Consider the following 18,014-nt stretch of genomic DNA (forward strand, 5'->3'; position numbering starts at 1 on the left):
TGAAGCCTAGAAAAGAATAGACACTGCGAAAAGAGACAAAATTTTCTTTTAAATTTCCTTCTATGTGGAACTGGCTCGGTTCTAAAGTAAGTGCTATGGAACTAGCCAGGCCCTATTGTAAGTTTCTGAAAGGGAAAATCGTCACCTCCAATTATTTTTTCATGTACTGAAAATATCTTGATCTTAAAATATCTTGAGAAAGACCCTGAGACTGAGAAGGAAATGCCTTTGCTCTCTCCATGTATCACTGGTGCTTCTTGTCTCGCACTTTGTGAACTCTGAATTCAAAGAAAAATCTGTAAGAAAAGAAAAATGATGACAAGGACCTCAATACCAGAAGAATCATCGCTCTGCTCCTCAAGGAACGTTGCTGTGAAAACAGCCACACTGATGGCAACTTAGAAGAAGAAGGTAACGATTGTGTCCTGTGTCTTGGTGCTAGCAGATATCACAGCGAAGAAATGTGAGCTCATTGATTTTTGCTACACTGATGGTGTGAGATACCATCTTATCTCTTATATGCATCAGTGAACGTAGTTAAAAAACAGTGTATTTTCACAGCATCCTTTCCGTAAGACATGTTATTATTCAGTTCCTACAAGGCCAAGAGCCAATCATACTAACATGACCAGATTACAGAGAGTCTTAAATCTTCCCTGTGATGTAGCAGCTCATCCTTAGGTATACATGCCAGCAGCACACCTACTGATCTGCCCATGGTAAATCTGATCTTTTTCTTTGGTTAAAGGTGATGTTTTAGGTACACTGGTTCTACGCAAAAAATTGCATGCAGTCTCCTATTTATCTTTCCCGGTATCTACCTTGCAACATCTCTATCATGACCATTTTATAGTGTTCAGAAATGTGTTAACTGGACCACAGGAGACATAGAAAGTTGCTATTCCTATAACTTTTTGAGAGACAGCCTGATAAATGCATGTAAGTATTTTCATAGGGAGAAACTGAAGTCCCCTTGTCTCATTGCTTGGTGCGCATGTGTGCGCCTGGTGAAATGAACATCCGCAGTCAGAGAGAGCTGTGTCTGCCCTTACGCAACATATCAGCTCTTTAATTTAGTGGTCCTCCTAAATCCTCTGGATACAGCCTCATTACCTGGGTATGAAAGATCCTCATAACGGTTAATGGCTTTTTCTTTGGCCAGCAAGAGCCATGGCTCCTATTTTATGAGTTGCGAGTTGAAGTACAGAAAAACTTTGCTAACCGTCAAAAGTAACAGGAGAAGTCATAGGGAAGTGGAACTAAATGAATCCAGCATCTGGATCACAAGGTGCAGTCCTAAAGAGCTTACACAGCTCGTAGCAAAACAAGCCGAGGGTGACAAATGTTTAGGTAATGGCTATTTGGCATGCAAATGGTATGCATTGGGTAATGAGTGCAAGAGTTCCCTGTGATAACAGCAGGGTTTGCTTAAGGGTATATGGACCCTTTTTCCATAGGGCAGCACTTACTGCAATTTTATTTCACATGCATTCCCCCACCCCCTGACGTGCTCTCCCAAGCACATCTGGCTGTCACTAGCACATAGAATAAAAGCTCAGCCTCTCGCTGTCACTCCATTCAAGGAATTTGTTTGGGTTTGGTCCTTGGGTTTGCTTGTTTCCAAAATGATGATGGGACTGTTATTGGAAAGATGAATTAGTGAAATTAGTTTTGCCATTATGGAGGGGAGGGTTATTGGCTGCTTTTTAGAAAAATGGAACCCCAAGGGGCTTCAGGGCAGTCTCTGAACAAAGTTTGGGCTCCATGCTCCAACATTATCCTTCAAAAAATACAAATATCCTGAGCTATCTGGTGTCTGTGTCTGTTTAATACACCTTTCTCTTGCCTTGAGCAAGAGGGTTTTGTCTGAACGAAAGAGGGTAACCATAAATATATGACACTAAACAGTATTATTTCATAGTAAAAGAGTAAATAAGCAGCAGCATATTTGAGTGCAAGGTAATGCTAAAGCTGGCTCGTGTAGTTTCTATTTTCAACCTCCACAACATCAGCCATGTGATACAGCAAAACTTCCTTTCCCTTCAAACGGCCCTCTGGAATCTGAGAAAAAGGCAGCAGTTAAATATCAAATGAAAGAAATTACTCTTAAGTGGGCATCATTTTTAAACTGCACGCTTTTAGACTATTAGAAGACTGTTTTTCTTGGATGGGAGCACTGAACACTGTTATCCTAAAATAGAAATGCCTAGATTTTGAAAGTTTAATTAACAGCATAGCTACGGAGATTTTTCAGCATTGGCACTGGTGGTGTAACCTTCAGATCTTTGGTGCTCTTACACACATAAGCCCAAATGCCTGTGGCCTTGCTACAAAACCTCAAATGGAGTTCTGCGTGTGATTTCAGGCTCCCCAGTACAAGATAGACACTAATGTACTGGAGCAAATCCTGCAGATCCTCTCACATTTTCTCATCTGTGTCATCTCTCACCATTTGTGCTCCAAACCCTTTTTTCTTTCACATGGTCTCCCCATCACTCCACAGTCCGAGCTGTTTCTCCACTATTGTCTCCAAGTTCATTTTCCCTGGCATTCTTTGTGTCGCTAAACAACTGGCTAAGAGTTTGAAGCTTTTTCCTCTTTCATCCTCCATGGAAAAGGGTGCAGAGAAAAAACCTGTCCCTTGCCTGACTTGTTGGTATTTGCCCTGTGACATTATTCTTTTGCCCCAAAAATACCTCCAAATTGTGAGTGGTTTGCTAAGACATCCTAGAGGTCCTTCCCTTTCAAGGAACTTCGCTGTGTCTCCTCTCCAACTTCAGTTTTCTCCTGTTACCTACACTCGTCTTGCCAAATAACTTATTAAGACGGTATCTTCATCTATCTCCTCTTTTTAGAAGCTGCTGCTGACTACGTTTCCAGTGGCCACCTTTAAATGATGATTAATATTATTTAAAACCTTCCAAAACACTTCTGAGCAAACAACACAGTTCTCCCTCCCAAAAATACAGTAACAACACCTTGAGGTAGGTTTTCCCCAGACAGAAGATGAAAATGTGTGTCTCTGTTTCCCTGCAGGACAAGTCAAACACAGCACTCTTCTGTGCACAGTGCTCTGAGGGAATGGCTCAAACCATCCTCTCCATATAAATCACATCTCAAATGTTTTTTGTAGCCAGTCACTTAAGTATATTTCCAGAAAATCAGCTTAGAACATGAAAGAAAAGACACCAGAAAAATAAGCATCTAAGAGCTGTGCTTTGCTTCCCGTCCAAGGTTAATTTTTGGATACTCTGAAAGTACAGACAGAGGACAAGAAACACAGAATACTGAAAGAGTGTAATAATCTTGTGCAAACCTCTCACACCCACACACTCTCCCTTTTCTGGGTCTGGCTGACTCATACAAGTCAACTTCAGGGAAAACATTACTTTAAAAAAGCACACCCCCCAGCAACTAATCTCCCCTGGATCTAGGGAAGGTGCTTCTTTGATCCCACCTTGCTAGGACAACCAAAACAGCACTGGCAGGTACAAAAGCAGAATCAGGGAAAGAAAGCCTCGCTCAGTAGCTGATCCCTCTTCCTCAGGTGTATTTGGTTTAGCATGACAGTCAGGGCTCAGTGGCTGCAGTAGGATTAGAGGGTGACTCAAGAGTAAAGGTTCAGGGGAGTTTGTAGACCATCTGCTGTGTACCTTTTTATGCCAGCTGTCTTATTCTTCCTTTACCCACTCTGGCAAGATCTGTGAGCAAGTTCCCTTATGCCAAGTGTAAATATTGAACCTGCTAGATAACTCCATTAAAATTTGTTTTCATCTCTTAAGGAACAAGGCATCACTTTGAACCTGATAAGCCACTTTCTGTTAGCTCCTATCCAATGATTGTACACTAAAACCACGGGATAATATTTCTGCACGATGGAGTTATGCGCACAGAAGATTATGGTGCTGGGATCATCAAACCAACTCAAAAACCAACAGATCTGGAGCCAGGAACAGGGTAGCTGCACCTGCAACATTGCTTCTAAAAGATGGACAAGACACCTTGGAGGTCGCACTGCAGGTACTCTGCCTCTGGCACTCAAGCTAGTGTCTCCCCTCAGCATCACACTGGTCCCAGTGAACATATCCAGCTACATAGACCTAAGGGAGGGATTTTTAACACCATGCACAGCCCAGACATGCCCTCAGATGTATCTAAACCCCTCAGCAAGCTCTCTTCCTCTGTGTTGAAAATTCTGGTAAATCCATGTGTGTGACCTCTGATATTAAGGAAAATATCACGATATGTCCAGTAATAGCTAAGAGTAATCAATTACACAGACTACTATGTAATTATATTTTGACAGATTCAGGGGAAACTCTCAGTCAAAGCAGACTTTAATATTCATTAAAGTCTCTTCAAAGGCTTTTCTCTAGCAACCACAATAAACTTTGCAGAGTAGAAAAGACAGATTTTCTTTTTCTTTTGCAGGAAAACACAGCTTTCAATTAAGAGACTATCACTGTTATATGGATTTGGACATGAAAACGACAAATTGCTTTTCATGTTCCTTTCTTAGTAACATCTTCCATCCACCTCTGTGTTTCCCCACAATAATGGAGATAATCGAATTGCCTCTGCGACTTGGGTAAACTGAAATTGTGGATCCGGACATCTTTTCCCTAAACAGCCCAAAGTGCTGGCACAGGGCACCAAATCAGGAAGGCTAGGGCAGGATAAGGGTATATCTTGCTTTATTTTGGGGTGAAATAACAGTTCCAGTGAATCCAGCATCCAAGAGTTTGGTGGCACTGAGATGTCAGCTCTGATTTCCTGCTCGAAGTTTGATGATTCCTCATCAACCCCACCATCAGTATGTGTTTACAAGCCAGCACATCTCATTGGTAAATTCACAAGAACAAACTCGTTACCGTGTCACCATTCCTGCCTTACCAATTTTCAGCACCTGCCTTTGGTGTCTAAATTAGTAAAACAGCCTCCCCAGCTCCCTAGGGGAATGTCACTCCCAAGGACAACTCAGAGTAAGGAACTAGTACTCAGGCATGTTCTCCTCTGTTAATTGTATAGGAAGATGAAGGTCTTGTTCAGATGTCCACACTTAGGTTCTGCACCTCTCTTCCCTCTGCTTTTAATTTCTTACCTGGAGAAGAAGTCTCTGCAACACCAATAATCTGACAGTCTGACCACTCTAGACCACCGGGGCTGAAAAATAATTTTGAAGAGGCAAGACTATTTTACAGTTAAAGCCAAAACTGTTGTCAGTATTGATGCTTCTGTTCACATCTTTAGCAGCTCTCTTGCAGACCAGCAAAGCAAGAGGTCTGAAAAATCCTCAAACCTTTCACTCTGTGGTAAGATAGGAGAATCACCAGGGGAGCCTTGACCACGCTCCATGCAACCAACATGGTGCAGCTGAGCTTAGCTTGGACTCGTGCATTGCTCGTAACTTGTCTGTATCTCCTGTTTATACCCATAATGGACCACTTGAATTAAACATTCAGATAGAACAAGGACAAGACAAATTAGAAAAAACAGAGTTTAAAGTAAAATCATGTATGACTTAGCTAGTGGACAACAGTATTTAATTAACCAGGTGCGAAATCTTAAGAACACTATCTTGCCTGTTAAATGCTATATTTTAGCCAAAAAATTCTATCAAGTATATTTATCACCGAGAGAGTCTGGACTGTAAAATCAATACGGGAGACTATGAGCCAAAGTATTGCTTGAAAAGGCATAGAAGGGACATTGAAATTTTGATTTTTTTTTCCTGTTGGGAGAAATTTTCCTTCATAAAAGCTATGAAGGAGAAAGAAAAATATCACTTCCCATTTTAGAAATTCCTGGGAACCAAACTCACTATTTTGCCTATGATTTTGTCAGAAAAAATTGCTAGAAGGACTGTATAACTACACTGCACTAGAGCAAATGAAGAGCAGCTATTTTGTCTGCAAGACAGAAAACAGTTCTCTGTGTAGGAGATGGTTTTCTAAAGAGGTTAAGCATTATTTTCCTGACATTTTCCTAAAAGGACAATTGGAGAATACATTGATTTGCATATACAGTAAGATGAATAAATCTTGTGGATTTAATTCAGGTTGGAAGTACGTTAGAGATTCAAAGCAAATTAAAAAAAACGTAACCAGAATGATTTTATGACCCACAAGTAATAGAAATCAAAGGAACTCAGTTAAAAAGAGGAAACACATTTAAAACTCTCTGTGCTGGTCTCCCAGCAAACATGATGAAGGAAACGAAATTTCAGATATAACTTAATTTGCCACAACCAACCATATCAATACATCAGTGACCATGACAGAGCATTTTCCTTTTAATTGTATGGTCATTACAAACAACTCTGGTCTTCATTAAATCTCTAGAAGACAATACACTTGGCAAGTTTGCATTAAATAGCACTCTGCAAATCAGTATTCTTATTCTTCCTTATGTCATTACTTCGTATTTTTCATGTACTGTGACTGCTCACAGCTTTATAAGAATGACTAAGCCCAGGGTAAGAGTTTCTACATATTCAAATCTCATAATAGCACTGACACAAAAAAGCAGAGGCAGGTGGGATGAAAAACACTGTACTTGCAATCAGTGTAATGCACACAAGCATTTACAAATAGTTTATACACATTGACCATAGCCTTGGTGCAAAGCCATGAACCCAGTGAATGCCGCCATGTAATGATTCCTTGCAAACTGAACAACATCTACTCCCACTGAGTAGGATGTCTGGACATTGCACTCCGGTCACTTCTGGATGCTGTGCCAAAGCTGTAGGTAGGCACTGCAGCTCTGAGAAGCTTTGAGCTATGCCAGGAACCAGGCAGGGATTGCCTTCAAGACCAGGGAATGAGAGGAACTCCCAGGTAAAGGACTCCTGACTTTCCTTTTACAGTTAGAGTGCAACCCATCCACCTCTTTCACACTTCTGTCTTCAATGCAGATGAAATGCACTCAAGAAGTGCCCATTCCTCCCCATTGACTATAAGGGAACCTGGAGTGCCTGGTGGGTACATGGATCATGAACAGCATTGGCAAACGGACCCCTATCAAAATGCCCACAGAGACAAGAACGTCACAGGCATCAACCGCTCCTTTCCATTATTCAAAGGGATGGCCCACTGTCTGCCATGTTAAGGAGCTATGTTAGTTTCTACAGAGTTTTTTTGGAGGAGAATCTACAAGAAACATATTTTTCAGGAACAGTGGGAGGATAAGTATATGTTTAAAATAGTAACAAATGAGGAAATGAGTCTCATATGTCATGATAACTGTGAACTCATTCATTCAAGGATTCTAAAAAAATGTCACTTCCTAACAATGAAAATAGTCACTTCGAAATCCCAAATCCAGATGTAACAAAGACAAAGAAGCATGGAGTTTGCTCACCTACTCAACCGAATTGATCAGAGCTGATTTAGCCCTTTCACACTATAGGAATTAAACTTAAAACTTCAAAATTGAACAGAAGAGATAATTTCTATTCGCTTTTATGTATCTTGTTACAGAATGCTAACACAAGATAATATAAGTACTACCTTTTATATTTTTTAAAGGGTAAAATACAGAAAAAACTAAGAAAGCATAGAAAATATAGAAATGCTATGTACAGCTGCATTACATCATCTCCTAATATGGTCTGAGACTGAAGCCATAAATAATATGCTTCAAAACCTTCCGTGGCAAGTGACTTCAATAAGTTGGCTGCAAAGTGAAGAAAATATTACAGCTCAAAGACAATATAGTGGAGATGGAAATTGTCACTGTATAAACAGATATTAAGCTGAAAGCTGGATTAAATAATTTATCCTATGGAATTTACTTTTTTTTTTTTTTTTTAATAACAAGGAATACCTAATACACAAACCCAAAAGTTTTCTTTGGGTCTCCAGCAGTATTTGTGGGTGCTTTCATCCTCCACGGAAGAAGAAGAAGACCACCAAGTGCAGGCCAGACCCTTCAGTTATGTACCCATCGCCATTTCAACTGTACTTAACCTGACTGCAAATCATCTGCTGCTGTTTTACACATCAGCCACTTCTTCTAAGTACCCTTGAAAGTCAGGGAGAAAACAGGCATTTTGGGGGAGTATCTTGATATACCAACAGTCAGGTGGCAAATACCGGAATACAACCAGGCAGCACTCTATGACTAATGTCATGTTAATGTGAGCAAATGAGCTAAAAATGTTTATTAATGACATCTATGTTCATAATGTATCTAAGTAGGTATCAGAGGTGAAGGATGAAACCTCCTACTGCAGGGGTTGCATCTCTACTCATAAGTTATGGCTGGAGCAGTGAACAACCCCATCGAGAAACAAAAACTGCTGTTATAGCTAATGACCTGGCTCAACACTTTTTGGAAAAGTTTTTCTCCACACTGAAGAGAAGCTGATTGGAAATGAGTGGGAGCCCAACACATACAAACCAAGTAAGAAACTTCTTCTCTGAATGTAAAAAAAAAGTGACTTTATTCAGCATTTTGAGTGACAAAGTAATAAAAATGCACCTACACATATGAAATCATGAAACAGACACTGCAAAAAAACCCCAAGTCAATCGGCTAGTAACAAAGAGGTGAGACAATATTAAGAATGTAAAGAAAACCACATGGTACTGCCAGAAGAAACTAGTGAAATCTTTCATAAAAGGGCCCATAGACCACGGGTGGGCTCCAGCCGGCACCCCGGGAATGGACCTCAGGGCTTTGCTGTGCCCGGGCCAGGAGAAGGGCCATACGCTGTGGGAAGTCTGAGCAGGGCGATGCTGGGAAAGTCTCATGTCCCAGCCCTTGAGACCAGGAGGTCTGTGCAACATCATCTGCAACCACTATAAGGCCTCTTGGCACATTTGTGTAAATAAGAACCAGATCCTTTGATTTCAAAATCGGTGTTTTTCAAACATAACAAAGACCCTCTGTGAGAATGGCGAAGTCCACGATAGCTGTGCTGTGGTAAACACAAGCCATTTTGAGTTATGGACTGCATAAAGCCACAGATATATTTATATTTTTAAATAGATGCTACTTTTCCAAGTAACATAATGGTTCAGGAGAGTTCATTTTAATGTTCCATGTGGAAAATAAATTGTGAGATTTAAGTATGGAGAGAACTGAGCAAGAGACTGAAAAATAAGTAAGACTGCTGTGATTTAACTGTGGGGTGATAGCTACAACCCTGTAATTAATCTACCTAATAAAATAGGAGATAAAATCCCATATACTTTTACCACCCAGAGATATGGCTTTATTGGTGTATCAAAGCCTTTTTCTATACCACATACCTCAACTTTCATGACTCAAGCTTTGCCAAACAGCCCAAAATGTGCCATTGCTAACATAGTGGTGGCAAATAGAGATCATCTGATGCAGAGGATCAAGGAAAAGAGGATGCTTTTCTAAGGAAGAAGACCCTTCCAAGTATTTCAGGGAGGGTGCACAACATCACCTTCATATTTATTCTTTAAAGCAGATCAGAAATTAGTATCTCTGAAAGACTGTACTTAATATTTTACCACTTACAAAAATGGCGGAAGTAATGTTCAGTCAATTGAGGTTATTTTGCGCAAAATGACAGCAGATTTTTCTCACATTTAGAGGATTAATTGCACTTTTCCGCTTTCTGCACTGATGACTGCTCGATGCCCCATTGGTGGGTTACCAGCAATGCTGTTGTCCCTTCTGACCATGTCCCATCCACTTTCTGCTTCCCCAAGTCCAGGTGGGCAGGAAGGTGAGTCAGTAAGACCATTAACTAGCAGCTTTCCCACTCATGGTAAGCACCATCGCAAAAACGTAGGAGTTTTATTGCTCTCAAATGTTGTACAAATTCACTGGTACTAAATCAAGGACCACTGCCTCAATTTGGCTTTTGTTACCCAGGGTGGGCAGAATTTGGTCTACAATATTTTAGGGAAAAGAAACTATCAGAAAACTGTCTCCCTTACACAAGCAATGCTAAAATTAGTACATTTGTGTTCAGATGAGCAGGGAAATGGCTTCCTCTTATTTCTTATGCTTGTATATGACAAAGAAAAAATAATAAGGCAGTATGGTCTGAGACATTTGAAAAGTGGGTTTAAATTTAGAACAGAGTAGACCAAGAGTTACCAAACAGAGCTTCATCTTGGGAAACTCTGCCACTGACTGTATTTGGACTGAGATATAAAGCTAAAAAATCCTGTGATGGACAATCCTTAATATTGTACCTCCAGGGGAAGTGTCTTCCTGACCCTAAATAGGAAGTGGCTTTCATCCTGGAACATTAAGTTTTATAACCTCTTCCATGTTATATTCTATTTAAGGTAGTAGCAGAAATTCTTATTCAACTCCTCCTAAAACTTTTGCCTGAGTAATGAGTTCTGAAAGTCTATGTCCTTTTTGGAGAGACACATTTAATCAGTTTGAGGTATACTGCTATTTTAACCTCACTGGGAACTCCCTTGAGCTCATGCTTTTGCAGAATCTAAGGAAAATTTTGCATATACCTACTGTATCATCCCTTGTTTGTTTCTTCACAGCATCTAATAGCCTGACCTTTCTGTCTCTGCCTCACACAGCAGCCTATTTTTGTTGCTTCCTCTAAACCTTTTTCTGCTGTATTCTTGTTTCAGAGAGGATCAGAGTTCAGCACGATAACTCCAGCTATATCACTTTCTGACAAGGTTTTCTAAAACGCTGCTGGACATCATCTCCTGTTCCACTAACATAAGACTCCTTGGCAGACTGTCTGCAGGCAACAAAAATGTGCCTGGAAAAGTGAAAAAGTGGTCTAAGAGGTTTGTGTTAAGACCATATTATGGCTTCTCTGTCTAACAGCCCACAAGTCTAGTCTTGCAGGTATTTGGGGTATGTGTAAATCTATCCCAAGGGAGGCACTGATTGAGTCTGCAACAACGTCGTATCATAACATTGTCCGCATTAGCCTTCAGCATTCCCCATGTAGCCCCACATCTTTTTGACACACACCTTGCATCAAATGCCCCTGCAGCCTGAAATGTCAAAACATCTGATACATGAATAAACATAAATTCTTCAACTATTGCACATTAAAATACTTCAGGAAGAATATGGAAATTCTTCTTCCACCGAAAGAAAATGTTTTTAGAGAGATGAGCAGCCCTGAGCACAAAACCTAAAATCTCAAATAAACTGTGATTTGTAGGAGGATGTGAGGCTAGAGGAGTCTGATTGCTCCTCATAAAAATCCTTGAAGAAATAGGATGTCATCACTAAAAATATAAACATGCACCAAATGATTGGAACAGAACTTCAGATAGGCAAAATAACCTTATCCTGTGTGCTGAGACAGATCTGTCTAGACTGCTTTCCTTATCTTGCAGCCAAACTGTTCTCCCCGTAGCAGTCAGTTATACCTTTCAGTGGGCTCTCCGTCCAGACACACAAAAATATCCAGGGGAGGAGCTCTGTAAAAGCACATGTTCTGTTAAGCAAAAGGTGTTGGAACTGTGTCACCAGATAAAGACAATTTCTTTCAAGCACCTTGGGGTGGAGTGATTAATGAACATGCCATTGTGCCAGCAGCAGAAAGAAATTAAAGAAAATAATCTTAAATTGAAGAGTGCAACAAGTGAAAATCCTGGAGGAGCTGAATCCCTACAGATATACAGAAGGGAACAAAAGAAGATTTATACATTGCATCATTCTATATCTTCAGTCAGTAAGTGCCAGTGGAAAGAAAGATTGTAAAAGACTTTTATGTCTGACACTAGCTAACTTGGGCAGACTTGGTCTTTATCATTCTCATTTAAAGTCAGAGGGAATAAGAAAAAAAATGGAATAGGAAAAAAAATGAGGTGGGCTGCACCGCACTGAAAATAAAACATAAGAATATTGCCTAAACCAAAGGTAGAAAAAACGATACCAAAATGGAAGGATCTGTGACTGATCTAAGACTGAAGAACAAATATCCTGGAGGAAAAGAGAAGAAACTCTTAACCAAGTATTCAATGACAGGCCACACTGTGACTAGAATCTGAAATGGGGAAAAAACACATAAATCGCATGCCTTCTACCAGGAAACCCAAAATTAACATTTCCCCAGACATCTCAAATTTTGCATGAAACAAATTGCTCACTCCAGAATAATGTTTCTGTAGTAAGTACTACGCTTTAATACTCTTAGCAAGATGAAAACCCAAACCACTACATGATTAAGAGGTCTGAAGCAAACTATCTTTTTGTCATTTTAAGTGTGACATTGATGCTCCACATCAGTTACTGGTATGAAGAACACAGACTTACACTTAAAAATTAATCCTTAATCTCAAAAGATGATGAAAACCAGAGAGAGGGGGAGAGAATTACTGAAGAGGCATTATAATAATTATGAAGTTCCTATATTTCTGGAGTTCCTATGTCCATATTTTAATAAATGCTCAGAATATTGAAGTACTTACCATAAAAAGAAAACACTCATGAAGAAAATATGTAAAAGATAATCACTGTTTATTGTGGTTTTGATGACTGTTTCTCAGCCAAAACAATTTTAAATCACAGCTTTGCCCACAGAGAGCTCTGCTACCGCATGGGTTTTATCTTTCCAAAAGAGAATCTGATCTGCAAAGATGGACAGGTACTTCTTGCTCAATCCAGAGTGAGACAGTGATGGAACTTCCCACTGTGACACAGAGCTTAAGGGCTGTCTATGAGGCAAGATGGTCATGCTGACTATGTAGACTGTGTCTCTGGACTCTTCTCACATGCTGAGGCCCTAGGAGCGGTGCTCATCCACCCCGGAACAAATGTGGAATGATTCCTAGAAGACCAGAGACCATGCAGAAGAAATATCATTTTCTTGTTTTATGCATCAGCAACATTTCAAGCTGTATGATTCTAATTTCCAAAGATAGGTCCTTCCAAGAAATGCAAGGCTGTTATCATTTGGAAGGTCAGCGTACAAGACACTGCTTAAGTTATGATCGCTGAACATAAACATTGCTTGGAGTGAAAGAACACTTGAGTTAAAAATATCAAGTAGAAGTCCAGACTACTCATTTTAATTCCCTTTTGCTTCTTATTTTTAATACTGTATTAGGGAGCACTTGTCAGTTGTGTATTTGTTTGTAGGAACACACAAAATTAAGCAGAAGCTGCTTTGCTCACTTCTACAGCCAGCGGAGTCTCCTGGCTTGCATAGAAGTACCTGCAGTTGTATTCGGAATCAGTCACGCACAAGGTTTAACTACCTAGTATCTCTGCTTGAAGTGTGTGGAACGATTACAATTTACTTGGGAGAAAATTAAAGCGGAGTTAAATAGTTCTCAGTGTTAAAACAGAATCGGCTAGAAACAAATATATGCTTCAAGGAAAATAAAAGGATTTCATTTAATTGAGTAATATTTCCTGGCAAGAATCTAAAACCATACACAGCAAGTACTTACGTTTTCTGCTCATGCCTCACATATACTAATGTTCATCACTAACTATACCAACATACAACTGGACAAACCTTAGCTGGCGCCTTTGATTTCAAAGGGATAGTTTTTCCTTACAGAATAATAAAACTTTTATTTTTTTTTAATAGCCTATTCTTTGTTACGTTTTTTTGCAGAGATAAAATATAAAAGCAGATGTAAATGAAAACAGGCACAGTGGGTCAGACCAAGGAGCAGTTCTTTGTAAAAGCCTGGCATCCCGTCTCCAGCAATGGCCAACAGCAACGCAATGGGCAACTGCACTGGGATGCTTCTCCCCAATATTTTCCCAGCCCTTAGTAATTTGGAGCTCAGAGACTCCCTAAGGCAGAAGGGTGCCTGCTTTTAGTAGCCCTTCATGGCATACACTATTCCCCTTCTTCATCCTGCCATGTTCCAAACTTTTCTGCAACAAATGCAGTTGCGTAAGCTAAATGACCAGCTAAATATTTCAGTTTGCCCAAGAGTTGTGTGTACATTAGCCAGTACCATTCTTACCAAACGAGCAGAGACCACACAAAAGCAAAATATGTATTCTCCGGGGGCTAAAACAAATTCACTTACAAGACATGATGATTAAAAAGGAGGAAACTACAATTCCAACAACAATAAGGCCAGCGTCGACTGCTTGTAGCACCGTGCTGCCTTCACTATTTCCTGCCACAGGAACCAAATGCCAGTCGCTTGACACTGTTAACATTTCTGAGACACCTCATCAACCACGACTTGAGCTTTTGCCTGCTCAGAACTTGAGAAAACAAGACTGTTCTTTGTGCTCATCCTGGTCTGAAGATTTTTCAATGGCTCCATTATTCTGAAGCTAGTGAAGTATTCTTGATTTCCACTGTCACGGAGTTTTTGTAGGTGCAAACAGTATTTGTCTAAACACACAGATGATGCTCTCACGTTGTCTGGATATTTCATTTGGAAGTAAAAGACTCAAAATAAACATGAGAGGAGCCAGTTTTCTCCAAGTCACCATGAAGCAGTTAAATTCTTCCAGAAAACCAGAGAATGTTGACAACATGCTAAATATTCAGTCTTATTGGGGGAAAAAAACAAACCAAACCAAACCAAACCAACAACAACAACAAAAGCCACCATCCCAAAACAACAACAACAAACCATCAGGAAAATCTGAATGAAGAGGCTAATTAGTATTCCATGAGTACATTGAACTCAGGCTGTTATCTTGCCAGACAAGGACTTGCACTGCGAGGCATTTTTACTGAGCAACTTGAAATACACCCTTATGTGAAGAGGCTGACGAAAACTTTCTCCAACTCCTTTGTTTGCAAGCACAACATAAGCCTGATATTTCAAAGGGCTGGAAAAAAAAGAGTCACAGCAGAAACCCCAAACCCAGCATTTCAGGATGAGATAATGGAAATCTTATGTGTCCCAAAACTCCTCAAGTTAGAGGCAGTGCTGATCAAACAGGAAAGGTAACTTCCTTGCTACTCAACTAGGCCAAAAAGTCCTAAGCATGGTCAGGCCATCCGAAATGCTGCCAGGTACAGCTCTTCCACCAAAATCTTCCAGAAAATTCACACTTGACTCTCAGTGATCCATCAGATGAAAACTACCATTTATCTTCAGAGCAAATCTCCTGAAAAAATCTAAACTTGGGTATGAAATTCCTGAATAGTCAAGAAGGAAAAAGCTCCTAAATAAACATGGGCTGGTAACCTTACAACTTAAATTCTGTGCATGAATTTTCTAAGTATTTCTGTTTCCATACAATTGATGTTTTCATGTCTAACTTTTCACTGTGGTTTGAAAAGGACAGCTACCAAATTATTTCAAACCAACTCCAAGCAGAAGCATGAATTCAAAGTATGCTTCTGGTAAACATTTTGATTACAGCTGGGGCCGACTGATTATCTATTTATCTATTGCAAGCCAACTCTTAACTAAGACATCACTAAAGACAGTACAGAAAGAGCTCAGAAAGCCAAAACAAACCTTAGTGTTTTTTAAAAGTGATGAGGCCAATAAATACTACTTTGTTGGTGTCTACAACTGCTGCTTTAAGTATCGTTTCAAAATCATAGCTTTAATTCTTGATGGGTAAATCACAGTTCAGCTAGTGGCTGATTTCAACAAGTAAAGATTTACAAGATACAAAACGATCAGTTTCAAAAATGCCAATGAACATCATTGTCTGGAATTTTTCTAGATTTGTATGTGATGCTTCGACTTGAATTTACAAAGTAGTATTATAATGAGTACTTTGTGCTGTATATATGTTTCTATTTTAATAAAGTGAGATAAATGAAGTTGGGGTGTATACTGTGTAGTTACTCTTCCTGTGCATGTAAACCCTGACTCTATTTTGCTTTTCTGATTGGCAAATAAACATATCACAATTTAAATGCCGCACAATTAGACAGCTCTGTCAGCTGGGCTCCAGCTAATGTTTTCAAAGTCTAAATCTTGGAACCAAGTTTGAAAATTTTTGACTAATTGATTTTTTTTATCATAGAGTTTGGTTTGGTTTAGCACCTGAACATCTTAAGCAAACAATCTGCCATGCCTGTTCTTGTTAAGCAACACTCAGTTCTGTAAGTAATACCATTCAAATTGATGGAATTTCTTCCAGAAAATGGGACAAATCAGTAAGCAGGGAAATGTAGATTCCAGCTATCCCCTGAGTTTTAACAAACTGCAATTTCCCCCAAATTCTTGACAGTGTGTTAGAGTTACTTCTGTACTGCAGGAGCTGAATGGTTGAATTTTATTGTCTCTGACTAGATTTGCATTTTTATCCATTTAATCCTCCTGTTCATTTTGGTATCATCATTGTAAAACTTCAGCTGGTTTAATCCTGTCAGAGAATGATTTACCTTGCCATCCATGCCCTGAAAAGCAGGTAAGGAAGCCAAAGATTTGTGGATTTGTGTCTTTTTAAGGTGTCCATCAGCATTTTGAAAAACATACAGCAAAATATATCATAGAAAATGTATTCCTTAACAAGTGTCAAAAAAGTTACAGATACAATAACATTTTATTACATGACATTGCTCAATGTGTTTTGAATTCTACTCATTTGCCAAATTATGTAAAAACACAGCTGATCATATCAATTAAATCTCAGATTCCCTTTTCCCCAGAAACATGTATTTTACCATTGAAATGAATCATGCCTAGCATAAAACAGTTCTCCTCAAATTTTTATTTTGGTGCATCATTCTGATATTAAAGTGGGATTTTCACTGTTTGAATACTTTCATACAAATCAGAAACCAGCAAATAATTTATACTGATTGGCAGCCTCTTTGAAAGCGATCTAGACAAATATGAGTGTGATGCAGCTCAGGTGAAGATGCAATATAGCTGAAATGACATAAAGGAAGCGGTAACTCAACTTTGTGGTAAATACGTTTTCTGCATTTTTTTACCAATACATTGAGATCAAGCCTCACCTTATAAAGCTGCTAACGTAAAATAGTTTGGGTTGGAAGGGACCTTCAAAGGTGATCTAGTCCACTTCCCCTGCAATGAGCAGTGACATCTAACATCTTACAGCTTGTTTATTTTAAAGGACCTGTATTCATGAATCAGTTACCTGTTTCAGAAAGTAAACCCTAGATGTACTTCTTTAATTGTTGTGTATTACACACACACTACTTGTCCGGGAGAAGGTCGCAGAGCTACTGACTTCATGGCTCTCAGTCCGTACTCCAGACTCCTGACTTGATGGTCTGTGAGACCACGGTGAATGTTCCCAGTAGTGTTTTCAGCTGAAGTTTGGATGTTCTTTGGTACAGAAGATACTGTAAAATTTGACTGTGAGTCTACTGATGTGCATTTGGCAACCACTGCCTTTGCAGGCTTGGGGAGCTCCATGTGACAACGGCAGAGCTGCCACTACCAAGAGTGGCCACTGTTCTCCCCTCTGGCGTAGGTACTACAGGTGACCTACAAATTCGACTCAGGCGTAAAGGCAGGTCACTCACTGTGGAATGGGGTGTTGTGCCTAGGAGACTTCCTGAGCGCTCCAACTTAAGCCAGATTATTTTAACTTTAGAACAGCAGGTTTTCCCCATTTCCTGCAAGGATAGAGAGAATTGGAGAACTGGATCAAGTGATGTAGATGTTAAAGTGAGTTGCCCAATTCTGATCCCAGGAGCTACATTGCTACCTAATTTGCTGAGTAAATACAACTTAAAGCAAACATGAAATAATGACTGTTATAACACCAATTCTTCACAGTTCTCTGGAGACAGTACCTTTGACTGACTGAGGAAATGAGAGCCACAGAAGAGGGGCATTACTATACAGTCAAGATTGTATCTTGAGAGGGTACTTTTGAAAATGTTCCCCTGAGGGATTTATCTTCTCTCCTCTACTGGCTTTAGCTACGATATCAATTCCATAAATGTTCATCATTAGTACTTGGACGTATATATGATATGACATGAGAAATTCTGTCTCCATGGGTCCTCCTGGGAAGTTCTTCAATGGAGGAAAGCAAGAGCATTTGGTCAATCATCTAGAAGTAGCTGAGGTCTGTATAGACAATTTGGACTGGTAAATAATCCCAGTCTAATTTAGTTTTGTTTCAGAATAATCCATTTATTCACATGAATCCCTAAAAAGAAA

The sequence above is a fragment of the Streptopelia decaocto genome (assembly GCF_964273445.1).
Source record: "Streptopelia decaocto genome assembly, chromosome: 1".
Lineage (NCBI taxonomy): Eukaryota > Metazoa > Chordata > Aves > Columbiformes > Columbidae > Streptopelia > Streptopelia decaocto.